The 17,083-nt window shown below is 40.3% G+C and overlaps 1 long non-coding RNA gene across 1 annotated transcript in view; it reads right to left on the bottom strand.

Annotated features, from left to right (window-relative positions):
• Positions 1–17,083, bottom strand: part of LOC111840351 (uncharacterized) — a 26,810-nt gene extending 9,727 nt beyond the window's left edge. The window contains exons 1-2 of the long non-coding RNA XR_002837389.2: positions 16,698–17,083; positions 16,232–16,314 (exon numbers count right to left, since the gene is read on the bottom strand). This is a non-coding gene — a long non-coding RNA (uncharacterized lncRNA). The remainder of the gene's footprint in view (positions 1–16,231; positions 16,315–16,697) is intronic.

Here is a 17,083-nt window from a genome sequence, read left to right as displayed (position 1 = left end):
AATAGTCCTTCAACGCTATCAACAGCATGGTGTCAAACTAACCCCCAGAAAGTGTGAGCTGTTTAAACGGGAGGTGAGGTTCCTTGGAAAAATTGTCTCCGGAGAAGGGTATACGATGGACCCTGCAGAGATTGCTCCAGTTCAGGCCTTAAAGCAGAAAACACCGGCTACAGTGGGTGATATGAGGAAGCTAATGGGATTCCTGTCATATTATCGGGCTTATATTCCCAATTTCTCTCGCATCGCCCAGCCACTTTATGCACTGCTGAAAACACCAAAAGAGGCACCTGACTTGAGGGGGGCAAAATTAGAGGCCAGGGGTCAAGTGGGGAAGAAACCTTCAGAAAAACGAGAGACCCTGTTGTCCCGCACACCAATCCAGTGGCAGAGCAAACATCAAGACGTCCTGAACCACCTAGTTGACTGTTTGTCCAGCCCTCCAATTCTTGGCTACCCCGACTTCGAACACCCCTTCACCTTGCACTGTGATGCTTCACAGGAGGGGCTTGGTGCTGTCCTATATCAAAGGCAGAATGGGAAAATGGTGGTCATTGCCTATGGGTCCAGGACATTAAGTCCACCAGAGAAGAACTACCACTTACACTCTGGGAAGTTGGAGTTTTTGGCATTAAAGTGGGCGGTGTGTGAACGTTTCCGTGATTACCTGTACCATGCCAAGTCCTTTGTGGTCTACACGGACAACAACCCTTTAACATACATCCTCACCACAGCCAAATTAAATGCTACAGGACACAGGTGGGTCGCTCAGTTGGCGGACTACATCTTTGTAATTAAGTACAGACCAGGTAAGAGCAACAGTGATGCAGATGGACTGTCCCGAATGCCACTGGACATCCATAAGTATATGCAGGAGTGCTCAGAGACTGTGGAACAGTCAGTGATCAGTGCGTCTATGGCGGGTGCTACAGTTGCAATTGAGGAACCAGCACAGATGCTGGGTCATCTTGAGGTGAAAACTTTGGAGTTGGTGCAGGACAGCAGTTTCCCACAGAGCCGCCCTTTCAAACCGGAAGAAATCAAGATGGCACAAGAGAGGGATGAGATCATTGGGAAGGTTCTGAAATACAAAAGAGGAAACAGCCAACCAGACAAACGAGAAGTCAGAAAAGAACACCCAGCTGTTGCTGCGCTATTGCGACAGTGGGCGAAACTCCTTATACGAGAGGATGGTGTCCTGTGCAGAAGAACGTGCAGGGGAGAACAACTGCTCCTGCCAAAGGTTTACCACCCTCTTGTCTTTCGTGAGCTCCATCAAGAAATGGGACACCTTGGGGTCGGCCGAACACTGAGCCTCATTCGAGACCGGTTTTATTGGCCCCGAATGCGCAGCGAGGTGGAACACTTTGTAATGAATGAATGTGAGTGTCTAAAGAGGAAGAGACCCAGTAGACCCACACGTGCACCGTTGTCACCCATTCAAACCACTTATCCTTTTGAACTAGTGTCCATTGACTTTCTTCACCTGGAGGCATGCAAGCAAGGTTATGAGTACATCTTAGTGGTCATGGACCACTTCACCCGCTTTGCACAGGCCTATCCAACGAAGAACAAATCTGCAAAAACGGTGGCAGAAAAGTTGTTTAATGACTATATCTTGAGATTTGGGTTTCCAAGTAAAATTCATCATGACCTGGGGAGAGAGTTTGAGAATCGCCTCCTGGGTGAACTAAAGGGGTTGAGTGGAGTGCAAGGCTGTCATATGACAGCGTACCACCCACAAGGAAACGGCCAAGTGGAGAGGTACAACCGAACATTGTTGTCAATGCTCCGCACCTTGTCCGACGAGGAAAAGGCAGATTGGAAGAGCTCGCTGAACAAGGTGGTCCATGCATACAATTGCACCAGGAGCGAGGCCACAGGATTTTCCCCATACTATCTACTTTTCGGTAGATCCCCACGCCTACCAGTTGATCTTCTGTTTGCCACCAAGACAGCCGAGGCACCAACCACTTACCCAGAGTATGTAGCTGCATGGAAAAGCCGGATGGAAGAAGCATACAAGATAGCAGTTTTGACAGCCCGGAAAGAGGCAGCTCGGGGAAAACGCCAGTATGACCAGCGAGTGTTTGGAAGGGACCTAATGTCTGGAGACAGGGTACTTGTTCGCAACCTGACCCCCAGAGCAGGCCCTGGAAAGCTGCGGTCGTACTGGGAGGACAGAGTCCATGTTGTGATCGAAAGGAAACATCCTGAGATTCCGGTCTATGAGGTGAAACCAGAAAATGGGAAGGGGCGCATAAGGATTCTGCACCGGAACCACCTCTTGCCATGTGATTTCCTTCCTTTGGAGCGACCAGACCCCAGAAGCAGAGGCGAACCGTCCTCAATGCGCCAGCACAGACGCGTCCAGAAGAGAGCAGGATGGAGGAAAGAACCATCGTGGGTAGAGGTACCTGATTCTGACAGCAGTTGGGAGGATGACTGTGCAGTCACACTGAGATGGAACGCTCCAGATGGCAGTCAGGGACCAGTTTCGCAGTCTCAACAAAGTCAAGCTCAACCTCATGTGCCGCTACAGAGCAAAGAGGATGTGCAACTCCAGAGCGAAGAGGATGTGCAACTCCAGAGCGAAGAGGATGTGCCACTACAGAAACAAGCTGCGCTTGCTGAGCATCCTGATGTGCAAAACAGTGAGGAGACTGACACAGATGACTCAGTAACGGAAGCTAGACAGAATCCTAAAAGACAAACACGCAAACCTGCAGTGCTCTCATACGATACTCTGGGCAACCCTGCCTGGGTTCGTGCTACACGTTTCCTTTCTAAGACCATGCCAGGCCAGATTGTGCTGTGGAGACCCTGGATCGGAGATTAAAAGGGATAATAGATTGGACAATATATGATATACTTCTGACATGAATGGAACCCAGTACATGGGATTTTGAGAAATGTCGGGTGACATTTACTTTTGTGGGGGAGAGTGTAGTGTAGCATACAGTCTGGTTACATACCAGTGCATATTATATATATTCTCGTTGGCTTTAATTAAAAGACACCCCCATTGTTTTATTTTATATTGGTGTGTTAGTGTGGAATATGTTATATACGTGTTGTATAGGAGGAGGGAGAATATTGTCAATAAGGGCACTACCTCGCGAGGCGGAGAGCGATTTGGGGGGAGGAGCACCGCGGTGAGCGCAATACTCCAGGGACGCTCAATAGAGAGCAAGCTAAGAGAGTGAGCGTGCAGCAGCCAGTTCGGTCTCCTTGTGAAACTGTATTAAACTCCTTTTTCCATCTCCCTACTTGCAGACCTCTGCATCTTTATTCAAATGTGTTGCACCGGGGTGGGCAGCCGTGTCACACCCTGTGTCCGTAACAGATGCTGTGCTGCAATCAGTGGCGTTTAACTTAACAATTATTTTGTTGTGACGTTGTGGAGTGGCAGCGACGTCTCTTGTCATGAAGCCTGCTTGTTGCATCATTGAACTTCACCCAATCTTCACTCATTCTGTTTGTTATGTAGCCAGAACTGTGGCTGATATGTGTGTTTAGCAGTACCATAGATAGATCATGCTAGTGAAGAGCTTTCTGCGATAGTCTGATGAATTGTTTATAAATAAGGCTTTCTGTTCTTTTTATACATATTTACACACAAACATACTGTATAGAACATTTATGCTATCTTGTGATATTGATTCTCACTTTTTTTATTATATTCTGCGAAATTAAAAATGTACTAATTGAATATTTTAATTGACTGGGTTACATGTGTGTGGAGTTTGCATGTTCTCCCCATGTCGTCGTGGGGTTTCCTCCAGTTTACTCCACGGTTTACTCCAGTTTCCCCCCACAGCCCAAAGACATGCTGAGGCTAATTGGCCATAGGTGTGAATGGTGTGTGAGTGAACGGTGTGTGAGTGTGAGTGAATGGTGTGTGAGTGTGAGTGAATGGTGTGTGTGTGCCCTGTGATGGGCTGGCCCCCCATCCTCGGTTGTTCCCCACCTCGTGCCCGTAGCTTCCAGGATAGGCTCCAGACCCCCCCGCGATTAAAGGTTTGGAAAATGGATGAATTTAGGATTGCTAAAAGTCTCTTAATTTTTTAATGGGATGCATACGATTCAACCTTTACTTTATTTAGGTGAGTGAGTTGAAAGAAAGCAGAAGAGAACCAGAAAATGATTAATGGTGCCTTGACTGTCTGTGATCTGTGCCATGGATCAGGCAGTCCTCCATAATGGACTTGCTATTTCAAGAATAGGCACAGAGGTACAGAACTGAATAGATAAGAGGTAAATGGGTGAGAGATGTGAAAGTAGAAGCAGGCTCTGTGTCTGCATACTGAGGGTAACATTTGGCCAGTTTCAGCCTGGCCAACTTTCACAAGTGAAGAAGTAAACTCTGTGTAAGTCAACATCTCAAAAAAGATATTTTCAAGTACAGAACAAAAGGTGTATTAATAGACATGATCTATCTATGACTGATATTTTACTTCACAGTCATCAAGTTTATATTAAAGTTAATCAGCTTTCCATCAAAGAGTAAGAGTAAACACACACCTTCACACAATGAATCACAGACATCACATTAACCGGGCAGCAACAAATGAGGACTTGAAAATGGGCCAGAGCAAAGAGACAGTTTCAGACTTTCACAGCTATGGCTGACTTGTTTTGCTCATGTGGCTATAATTGCATACAGTTTGTGTGCATGTATTTGGAAAGGAGTCCTATTGTCATACTTCATAGATCAAATACAATTGTTAACTATTTGCTCTCATAATATATTATAAACAATAATAATACATTATGAGCAATAATAAAATATTATTGTTTAATATAATCAAATATATTATATTTATAATATATCATAAACAGTCAGTCATTATCTATCTATCTATCTATCTGTAATCATGTGTTTTTAATTAGTGTCATTTCGATCAAAAATGTAAGTGGATTTATGGCAGACATACACGTGTCAATGAAAGGGGCAGTAGTTATTTGTCTTGTGTTATCTCACAATCATTTGTTCATATATTTGATATATTGCATTTTTATACATGCACATGTATGGGTAAATAAGCTATATGTACTTTATTTTTCTTTGTACTCGATGTTGTCTGGTTTTTGACCTGTTTTTGTAATTTTATTGTTGTATGTTTGATGTTCTTGTTGTTTGTACTTTAATGAGAAATAAAAAAATAAAGAGTAAGCTTATCAAATATTCATTTCTTTAGTATACTATGTGTTTAGACTGGAAGACATAAGGTTTTTTTTTTCCAAAAAATACTAAGGTATGTTAATCGATTCCTTTTGGGCCTGAACTATAAAGGCTGTCGTCTAATTAAAGTCCCCTGCAGGGGGAGCACGTGAGCTTCGAGATGCGAAATCACCATGACTTGGGCACCAAAAATAAAACATTGCGTGGGTGGTTTTGCAAGACTTAAATTTCAGATATGTAAAGTGGGATTATTTAAGCATTGTCACAGTGCTGTCCATTTTAATACCAGAAAAGTAAAGTGCTTAGATATGTAAAAGATTGACTTTAAAACAGTAAAATTTGATCTGTTCTGGTTTGGATACATAGATACATTTTTGTTATGTATGTCTTTTTGTTAAAATACATTTAGCTGTCTGAACAATACTTTAATCTTTCCATAGAAAATTAACTGAGGGGGACTTTCCTTATAGTGACAATTAACTAAATTTCAGCACCTGTCCCTCAATAAAGTCTGTGCACATCAGTGATTACATTACCTTTATATTCTTTTAAAAACATTTTTTCCATCAAAAATTATATCAATATCTTGTTTTAATGGGCCAATCATTGGTATCACCCTTCTGCCTTCCATATATACGCTTCACAATGTCCAAGATAACGTTCATGTGACTTCAGCTATCCTCCAAAAACTCCAGATACTGAAAACCCAAGAAAGAAACCAGATGATAAAATTCTCCAGAATATCACAGAAATCTTAAGAACAAGTGCTTTCACTTGATGTCAAATAGTTGGCTGTGGACAGATATTTTGAGCATAAACGATTTTAATGAGGGAGTTGAAGCTTGTGAGGTTGAAACATCCTCAGGAAAACAAACACCATTGCTGCCACGTCACACATCATCTGTAATTCAAGCAAACACCATTGCTGTCACGTTACACATCGTCTGTAATTCAAACAAACACCATTGTTGCCACATCGTCTGTAATTCAAACAAACACCATTGCTGCCACGTCACACATCATCTGTAATTCAAACACCATTGCTGCCACGTCACACATTGTCTGTAATTCAAACACCATTGCTGCCACGTCAAACATTGTCTGTAATTCAAACAAACACCATTGCTGCCACGTCACACATCGTCTGTAATTCAAACAAACACCATTGCTGCCACGTCACACATCGTCCGTAATTCAAACAAACACCATTGCTGCCACTTCGTCTGTAATTCAAACAAACACCATTGCTGCCACGTCACACATTGTCTGTAATTCAAACACCATTGCTGCCACGTTAAACATTGTCTGTAATTCAAACAAACACCATTGCTGCCACTTCGTCTGTAATTCAAACAAACACCATTGCTGCCACGTCACACATCGTCTGTAATTCAAACACCATTGCTGCCACGTTAAACATTGTCTGTAATTCAAACAAACACCATTGCTGCCACGTCACACATCGTCTGTAATTCAAACAAACACCATTGCTGCCACGTCACACATCGTCTGTAATTCAAACAAACACCATTGCTGCCACGTCACACATCGTCTGTAATTCATTTCTATGCCTGCTTTTTATGACTAACCACATAATGTAAATGCAAGCAATGGATGACAGCACACTAATGGATGTTAGCCTGAGGTGGCAGTATGAAAGTGTGAATATGTCGCATCTTGAGAGGCTATATTCTGTGAAGCACCATGGTGCTCTGGTGGTCTGCGACGTTAAGATGCAGACAGGGAGGTTAGCAAAACCCCTCACCATGTCTTTTCTTCATAGAGCAAGGGGAGCACCGCAGCAGTTTCGGGTTAAGTACTGTACTGAAGGACACAAGCTTGGCGCTCAGGGTACTCTTTCTCATTACGTCCCGCTGTCTTCCTATGTGTAAAGTTAAAAGGCTGCTTACTGCAGTGCATACAGACTACTTGCCATCTCGGGTGGTTCAGGGTTGAGCGAGAAAGCTGCAGCCCTGGATGAGTGGGCGGCAGCAGCTACGTACGTCAAAGCCGCACTGTTACATAAAAGCTCCACGGCTTCGGTGTCACCCCGAGTGCCGCGTGTTCTTTTAAACCCGACGTTACACTTCTGTGCCTGTGCCTTCTGTATCGCTAATTTGTCCAGCGCATTCTCCCTCTGCCCTAAAGGACCAAAAAGAGAGCTTAGGAAGACCATTAACAGGACTGAACGGAAAGAACAGATTATTATCATACTCACTATCCCACGCCAGGCCTAACAAACACTGCCACTGTGTGCCTCTCGCTCCAGATCGCTTACTGTAATGGGCTACGCAGTACAAAGGGATCCACACAAAGAGAACCAGAACTCCAGCATAATAGAGTGTCTGTTGTACAGCCACTCTATTTATGGGTGTCTATGAATGGAATTATGCAGTTGCTGCAACCAAACATTCTTACAAATTCATATTTTGTTTCATTTCGTAATACTCAACATGATTATCAGCTAAAGCTGTTTTGACCTTTTGGTTTCTATTTTTTACCAATGTTGATTCGAAAACGTTTTTGAACTTGAGGTGATTTTATGATAGAACCAAAACAGAAGCAAATGGTTTACCACAATAACAAAGCTTTGAATCCATAAAGAGACGTTACACACAACTATATTTTCTACAAGTCTTTACGGCGCTATAATATCGCATTTACACATTTACCTGTTTAACTCAAGCGCCCAAATGTGGCATCACTCTGGCACAGGATTTGAAGTGGCTAGCTTCTGATCACACGTCCTACCGCAGAGCCACACCCTGTTCCATTATACAGCAGCACATTCACTTTAAAATTAAAATTTAAAGTCTCAGCTACATCATCGATAATTGTTTAAGAGACCTCAAACTTCTGTCCTCACACAGAACTGCATGAATTCAAAAAATTTCTATCATTTACATGTCACTGAAGCTTGCGGTGTTCCTAAAAGTGTCTCAGAAGAGGTAGTTTATTTCAGAATTCGGTAAAAGGTAAATGTAGACAGAGTTCACAACCCCTGACTTCCCCTCACTGTTCTGACCATAATCTTCAGGTAACTGTAACATAGCACCTGATACCCTAGACCCAGTGGTTGCAGTATTCCTGTGAGGTCTGCCAAGTACTTAGAGTGGTGGAATCTGAGATGTGTGACCCAAGCCTGACTCTCTGGCCTGAGAAAGCACTTCCATGATGTGACATAATCAACCCCACCCTCTAATCCTGGACGTTCTCTTATCACTGTACCGCTGCCCCTCCTTCTGCCCCCCTGAAGTGTCCAATGGCATTTGTGGCCAGTCAAGCAGATGGAGCATAGAGCTCCTATGGAAATTATTGATATGTGATCTGTTTTCATCTGATGCAAAAAAAAAAAAAAAATCCTGATTAAAATGCCAGGAGAAGGATTTCTGGTTCCTACACACTAGATGGGGCTTGGGTTACCTGGAACAGCAGCAGAAGACCAGGGTTTAATTTAGGCAGGATAATGTGGCTGCCCCCGTGTTTGCATCTGCTACGTAGCATTTATCACATCCTGGCATTAGCTGCGAATCACTAGGGAATTATTAACATCCACACTGATATATATAGGTTGCCACAAAGGATTATATTTCGTACTGTATCTATTACATACACGTCAAATTAAGACTTTCTGACTGCAGCAAAACAACTTGGAAAATAACTCATGCACTCCAAAATAATCTGAAAATAATTCTGAATAAAGAATAAATTTCATTTTAACTGAATGTGCTCAGATATCCAATAAAATAATAACCAGGCTTCAGGAATCTGATTATCTCTAAGGAAACCATCCGTGGTGTTTGAGATTCAGGTAAAATATATTTTTCTCACCCTGTCACATCAGTTATGGCTGCAGCAGGACAAAAGTAAAATGCAGTGAGGGTGTAATATTAGGCTAAAACTGAACCAAATGAGTACTGGGAATCTTTAATGTTCCCCTAAAACCAGAGAAATCACTATTTTTGTAATTTATCATCATATTGATACACTGCTAAAGATTTGTTAGAGGGTTATTGAAAAAATACTTGCGAAATATTAAGAGCTGAAAACAAGCCAATCACGACTTGGCTATAGGCTTCTGATAAAGAGCCTCCTGGAAGAAGAGGAAAAGCTAACTGTTAGCTTGTCAGTTTCTCCCACAATAAGAGAATCTCTTTTGGCAGTGCAGGTTTATCACAGGGACACACAAATCAGACTCCAGTTCCTGTTTGGTGAAGAGTCAAAATGTGATACAAAAAAATGGTTCACTTCAAGAAAATGCAATAACTATCATTGTGTGCTCAGTGTGCTGGACAGAAAAAAAATATAAACCAGCTTGTCCAGCCAATTCAAATTTTTCAGACTATTACCATAATGTATGCAGTGATAATTTCCCATAACTGGCATTTTGCTTGTAGTAAAGTGAAAAAATTGTGCTTCAGAATTCATATGTGGCATCCCTGTGCATTATCAGTAACTGCTTGGTTTAGCTAGTAAAAGAGCCAGTGGAATATGCAGTAAACAGGTTAGTGAGGAGTGGAAATAGTCCCTCGGCGTATCAATGTACACATTTCAAAGGCTCATTTCCTTCCTGCTAGATGTCTGGTCATCACAGTTCAGCTCATTTAATCTGTTTCCATGTGGAATGTGCCGTTTGCCTTCTGTACAATATATTTAGATCCGGGTTCTATTTTTCTATGAGCTCTGAATTCCATCAGCAACACGAAGCGAGGGCCCACTAGCCACTGGGCATATTTTACCGAACGGCAGGGGAAGTCGGACCCATTAAACTAGATGGTTATGGTTTAACCAATCTAAAGATAGCTATGGCTGGTAGAAGAAGGAAGAATGCAAGGATGCCATCAGGTGAGGCTATAGTCCTGCTTCAGGTCTAGCTGTTGTGGGTTAGACCTCATTTCCTAATTCTGCCTTAAACACATTGAGGAGAGCTATCTGAATACAGATTCTACTCACCTGATAGTGTTCTGGACCATAAGGAGCTATAAGGAGAAGCTCTTTTCACTCCCATTACTTGTGTAAGTATTAATCATGTATCAACACATTGTCTAAGGATTGCTTAGTAGAGTATGGTTAGTACAGTTCAGAAAATTTAAGAGATCGCCCTGGAATTTCTATAATACTATGCTTGCTAATTCTGACTTATAATAAAAATTCTATTATGAAATTTGCAGGGAAAGTTTGTATAAGGCTGTGATAATACAGTATGTCTATTTTCAGACTTTCTTCAGGGCTAGTGGCACTGGTCAGAGAAAGACAATATAGTGGGTATTCAATTACAACGTCACCAAACTTTACGAAGCGCCCCTACTCTTAATCACATTCAACATTTAATTACATGAGGTCAAAAATTTAACCCAAAGGTACAAGATTTGGACCTGCATTCCATTATTAACATGTGGTCTTAAAAACAATAAATGACTCTGTTGTCATGACAGTCTCCACAGGCATCCAGTCAAAGATGATGATGAAAATGCCTGATGTCCAATTAATTTCTTTACTCAACTATCTTTAGTTATCTCTCTTTTCTTAGAAAACAGTGCTGTTAATTTACACACCTGCCGAACTACTGAAAATGGGGAGATATTGGCTCACTTTCATTCAAACCAGCTCTGACTACAGCAGCAATAATACTGCATTCCATGTGAACTGGGGTGTCGGAATCTCCAAGTTCCTAGTCAGAAATTTCAACTGGAACAACCCCTGAAGTCAGAGTTCCAACTCGGAAAGTCGGAGGAACCTCAGCGACCCGGACCTCCAATTAACAGGAGAAAAGCCTGTAGTTTTATACCACGTAATGCCTTGTTATCAACTGGTATTGTTAACAGTGGCTAACAATGAACTTGGCTAGAACTGGTATTGCCGAATGGCTTTCCGACTTGTTGAACTGGAATGCGATTAACTCAGGTGTGACATCATTCCCATCTCTGACTTCCGGCCTCTCAGGTAAATGGAACGCAGCATAATAGCAGCTATTGATTGTCCCGATAACATAGTCATAAAGCATAACCCCTTTAAGGAGCCTTTTCAACAACAAGCCTACCTTTGCTTCCAGATGCCGTCAGCAGTGTACTTAAAATTCCTCATTTTAGAAGCAATAGATCAAGCCAGATTTTACAGCATCTTTACTTCAAATTTATTTAAATCAATTTTCTGCCCCTTCTTAGATTATTTCACTGCATGCTAGTAGGATGCTCTATCAAACAAAACCAGTGCTGCAGAGGGTGAGCTCCAGTAATCCAAGAACACTATTTTATACTGGAAATTGAACTGTCCAGTTTAAATGCTGTGGTTATTTTTAGCTTCAGGGATGCAACTCCATCCCTCATACCTTCTACATCCAGGAAACTGGAGTGTGATGTCAATAAATCTGATATCTTGAGAATCTGCTGCCATCGGTATCATAAACTGTGCAGTGCTGTGGGATGTTTGCCCTGTCCTTGGATAAGGCTGATGAAGGTCTGGTCATGTTTTCATATTTGCCATGTGACTTTGATATGCAAGTATTTTTATCCAGCGTCTACACATGTGCATTTTGATTACCTGAAACTGGAACTTTCCTGCCTTGCGGTTATTTTTAAAATGAGGGGGAAAATACTGAAATTCTTTCACTGTTTTTGAGAATTCATGTCTCGAGACTAAAACTTCCACATAATAATGCCTGCGATTTTAGATATCGGATGGGCTATTCATTACGCATCACAATGCCTGGCTCTCCTCTGTGTATCCAACTTCACACACTCCTCCGTAACCTGTAGTTGGTGGACAGGTGACCTTTAGGGACAAAAGGGTATGAGCACATGATGAACCAGACTGGGTTATTATGTGTAAATTGCAAAGTTCAATCTTTTTTTAGACTTCTCTTTATTGATGACTGCTTCACATAATTCCTAGGAACCATGTGCTGCTTCATTCATGCCCTTGATCTCTGTCCATTGAAAATCAATGCTAGTGAATGCTAAGAGATGACCAGATGAGTGACAGCAGATGGCAGTTTACAAATCATCTTCTCGCTTTGTATGTCATAAGCTAATTATATTGAATGTGATGTAGAATGGAAATGACAGTGTGAAAGGGAGACAAAAACTAATCAAGGCAGTTAATTAAGTTTCACAATGCTTTCACTTGGGATTGCAGGGTAGCTCTAAGAACTGACACATATTCTCAGACTTACAGTACATACGCCTGGTTGGACATGAATCAAAGGACAAATTGCTTTTGGTTAATTATTTTAGCCTTAAAAGAAACATGGGACGAGCCGCTCAGATCACGAAACGATGAGGGCATGTTCAATCTTGTGTCTTAACAGCTGTATTGTGGCAATTAATGAGATTTCTCAATGGCTAGTCAATGGATGATCTCATCTATTGCTGTATAAAATCAGGCGTTCCTTTAAATCTGTTATTTGACAAGATGTAGTGCAGAGAGAATAGGGTTAGGTCGCACGGATGTTGCTATGAAATGGATGTTTTTAAGACCAGCAGTTCTAGCACCAGGAGGCACCTACTCAGACAGCTTTATTGAAGCTGAGTAATTAGCCTCAATGGGCAGTGAGCATTAATGAATCAGGGCTTGACATTCATAAATGCATCTCATAAATCCTGCCAGGAACCAGGCCGTGTGTGTGAATGTGATGGAGAATTGAAAAGACACAGTGTGAAAGGGAGACAAAGACCAATAATGACAGTTAATTAAGTTCCATGAGATGCCCTGTGGCTGAAAAGCACACTGACACTCTTTCACAAATGGATGTGTCATATCCGGCACAAATCCTGCTTCTCACATTACCTGCTGCAGGTGTGCTTGTTCCACACCACCTACATGAGCCTATGTTTATTCATTGTTTCTTCTTCCTTTGAGGGATTTAAAAAGCATGTAAGAATTCCTTTCATTCCAGAGAGTACAGGACTGTACAGTACTGTATAATAATGTACAATACACTTTATTATTACTGTAATACTGTACTGTTGCTAATACCATACTGTGTATAATTTTTAAATGAAACTTTACCATATGTGTGTACACAAAAATCACGTTATTGGGGTCCGCAGATGGTTTGCGGTTCTGTGGTTCTTTGTGGTTCTGTGGTTGTAGGTCTTGGAATGTATCACTTATGGACACGGGGGAACTAATGTACTCATAATTTTCTCAGTTTAGATGTGAAGCTGGCTTAAAACTTTACAATAAACTTTTTAATTTTCAAATTACGTTTCTAAGCTAATTTATTTTTGTGGTAACTGTGTTCCGCCTTCTCCCCCAGTGTCCACTCTGGGAACTTGCTGTATGTCACATCTGTCCTCACCAAATGCATGCACTGCCTTCGGTAAGATGACTGGTGCATTTCAGACACAATTTGTTTACTGGTGAAAGAGAACCAAGAAACATTTTTCAGCCTCACAAGGTTTTACAATGAGAGACGACCCCATTCATCTTCACAATGTACACTTTGCTTGCTGTTTTCTTTACTTTATTGATCTAATATAATATGAATATAGCATATATAGTACACATTACTCACAATGCAATTAGAAATTTTTTTAAATTATAGCTGTATTAATCAAATGCATTTAACATAAATTACCGTCTGCATTAAAGTGTACAAAAGGTTTTCAGGAAAGCTAGTGTTTTCTTCACTGTACAATATTCATGACTGTTAAGTGCATATTATGATGTTTTTAACAGTATAATCAGGTCATGCTCATACAGATTAGATGATGTACAAATAAGTGAGAAGCAAAGACTGTTTCTACACGATCGACTTTCCAGCAGAATGACTGCACAGGGATGTCCACCCACATCCTGAGTCTAGATATGATTGCAACAGATGTGTGTCCTGAAGTGACCTAAGCAACATGGATTTTTTTCCTCTCAGAAATGACACTCCTCTTCTTTTGGCTTACCCCCCCCAATTTTACTGCAGCGAAGAATTTACTTAGCATTAAATAAATACAGGAACAATCTTTAAAAAAATGTAACCAGCAGTAGACCCTAATAACTCCACTTAACTTGAGTTACATACTGATAATAGAGTTTAGGTTTCTCAAAAGGACGTCACTGATCGGAATGTATTTAAGTCTCAGTCTCACTTTATAATAATTTAAAATTTTATAAGAATTTGTATTTAACCTGCTTACTTGACTGTATACTTGACAATAAAAATAATGTGCAAATGTTTAGCTACAAATCATTTAATATACATCTTGATTGAAGTATTAATACTATATTTCCTGTTGGTACTGGTTACAAGGCCAAACACCGCCTCCCCCAGATCTTTTCCCCATAATTAAATTACTCAGAATTTGATAACAGATTAGATATCAGAGCAGGATGGTGGATACGTTCCTCAGGGTTGAGTCACCCTGGCAGCTTCTCAGCCCACACTTCACTCACACAGCCCATTACTCTTGTTGTCCTCACGTCCCTAGAACAACTGATATGCCAATCGCGCCCCTTCAAGTTCTGCTACAACAAGGAAACAGTTTTAGTTCATTCTTTGGTGTACTCCGGCGTTGTTGCTAGGCAACTCAAATACTGTGTTGATTCTTCATTCGTTTAGTTATCTCTTCCTTAACGACAGGAAATGCCGATGCACATTAAAAAAATATTTAGTTCATAACTGATATAATTGTACAGGTATGTAATTGTTTTTTTTTATATGTGTGTATGAGTATATGTGTGTATGAGTATATGTGTGTATGAGTATATGTGTGTCAAGGGGCTGTTTTGTAACAGTGTTTCCTAGCACGTTAGCAGATTTATGCAAGTATTTTACTGGGACACCATGGTTATATAACATGGCGTATCTTAAATGTGATCCAGTCGTATTTTCATGTGCACTTCGTATTGATAATTGGAGCTAATTGGAGAGGGATGACGAGGCTGGTTATTCTTACAGGCCACTCTCCAGTCACTATCAGTGCCACGTCAACCATTTAAAGGCAGAAAAAATGACGGGAAACGCATGTCTTACGGAGAAAAACTGCAGCCTTCTTTTACTGTGGCATATAGAGAGGTGACACTGAAGATCCTTAATTAAATGATTTCTGTCCAGCTAAGTGCACTTCAGTTTTCATCTATTCAGTGATTGTTTGTAGCATAATGCTTTTTCAATGTTAGATATTTACCTGCTGACATGGATTGAGGTGAAATTATGGTCGTATTTCACAATTTTTTTTTTACTTATAATGCCACGTACTGGCTCATCATCTCACATATGATATTTTGGGGGCTTTCAAATAAAGAGAAATATACTCATAAAAACTCTCTATCACTGAAACCATTATAAAACCATAACACTTCACATTAAAACATCAATCTGTTAGAAAGTTCTAAATGCTTTAAAGAAATAAAGATCGATCAAGAGTTTGATCATTATAAATTGATTTATATAATATAACCATAAACACAAATCCTGGAACATATGTATACTTGATACAAATCCTAAAAAATATGCTAAGAATAATTTATTGATTTTTTAGCTAGGATTTTTGCAAAACACCACCTTTTATTTTTCTTCGTTAAAGAAATAACATGCTATGATAGACATACAAAAAGTACATATTCTTATCTGATATCATGTTTAATATTAGTTAAATGGTGTGGAGAATTTACTGATTTGATGTCAAAGTAAATTTCAAAATAAATTCACATAAATTTAGTCTTGCCTTATTTAATGTACACTACAGCACATAAAAATTGACATTCAACATATTTTTAAAATAAAAAACCAGTCTAGAACATCAACATAACAAATTGATTATTATAATCATAAATTGCAATTACTGCTTTGTGCATGAAATTTGAACTAAAACCTTTTGAACTAAGGTCTTTAAGTTCTAATCTTAAAGAGCCTTTTAAAATGTTAGTTTAATTCATTCGGAACATTAGCTAGATAACATCATTAAATGGTGGTAGCCAACACAGGCTTATAAATTCATAATGGTTTCTAATTCATAATCTTAACAAATATAAGTTACTAATAAACAAAGAGTGTGCCACGTAAACCATGTTAATATGTGGGTATATTTGTAGCACGACTGCATTGTGACTCACTTGAAGGTCTCAGCAGAACACGGAACAGCCTTCAGCTCTGCTGGCTCTGTTAGCCTTGCTGCTGCCCACACATGTAGGAGGGTCTGTCATGCACGAGTTACACAAACAACAGATTTAAAAAACATTGTATGTCTCCACAAGTTCTTATTAAAGGACGTATACCTATATACAGTGTCCTTTCTGTTTATTGAAGGTCAACGACAACGTGGGGTTTAAAAATAGAGAAAGCGCTGCGTCATAGCGTTCAGATTATCACACTTGAAAATAAATACCTCATGAAAGCTTTCAAAACTATCATGTTGCTCTACATACATGAGCGATAATGGCTCTTTTAATTAGCTTGAGTTTAAAGGCTACCCTTTAAAGTCAGTTCATATGGGAGTTTTGACCAGACCCATGTTTACAGTAGGACAAGACTATAATTTAGTCACAGAAGAAAAAAAACAGCTCTCTTGTGTTTACTTACCTGAAAGTGATAACAGGAATTTCCCCTTTACTAATGTATTACTTCTTACAGTTGATGAGAATGTAGAATTTAGCATCTTTCTCGGAGTATTTAATTTATCGCGGCATTTCAATGACAGCACATTTACCAGTTTTACCTTTCAAACACAAAATAAATACATAAACTGACCAAATGTCAGTAGATAAAGGCAGCGTATGTCAGACGGCGTTCGTGTGCATATTTTATTTACCTAAGGCTAAGTCTTCAATAAACAAACCTCTCTAAAACAGATTGTATGACCGGCCAGTATCTCTGGCCACATTTATTGTGGCACCGCTGTTGTTCAAAGGCTTTTCAATGCATGTTTGGAAACAGTGTCCGGTTAGTTGCACTTGATTCATGGTTGG

The sequence above is a fragment of the Paramormyrops kingsleyae genome, chromosome 6 (assembly GCF_048594095.1).
Source record: "Paramormyrops kingsleyae isolate MSU_618 chromosome 6, PKINGS_0.4, whole genome shotgun sequence".
Classification (NCBI taxonomy): Eukaryota; Metazoa; Chordata; class Actinopteri; order Osteoglossiformes; family Mormyridae; genus Paramormyrops; species Paramormyrops kingsleyae.
This window is presented reverse-complemented; position numbering and strand designations above follow the sequence as displayed.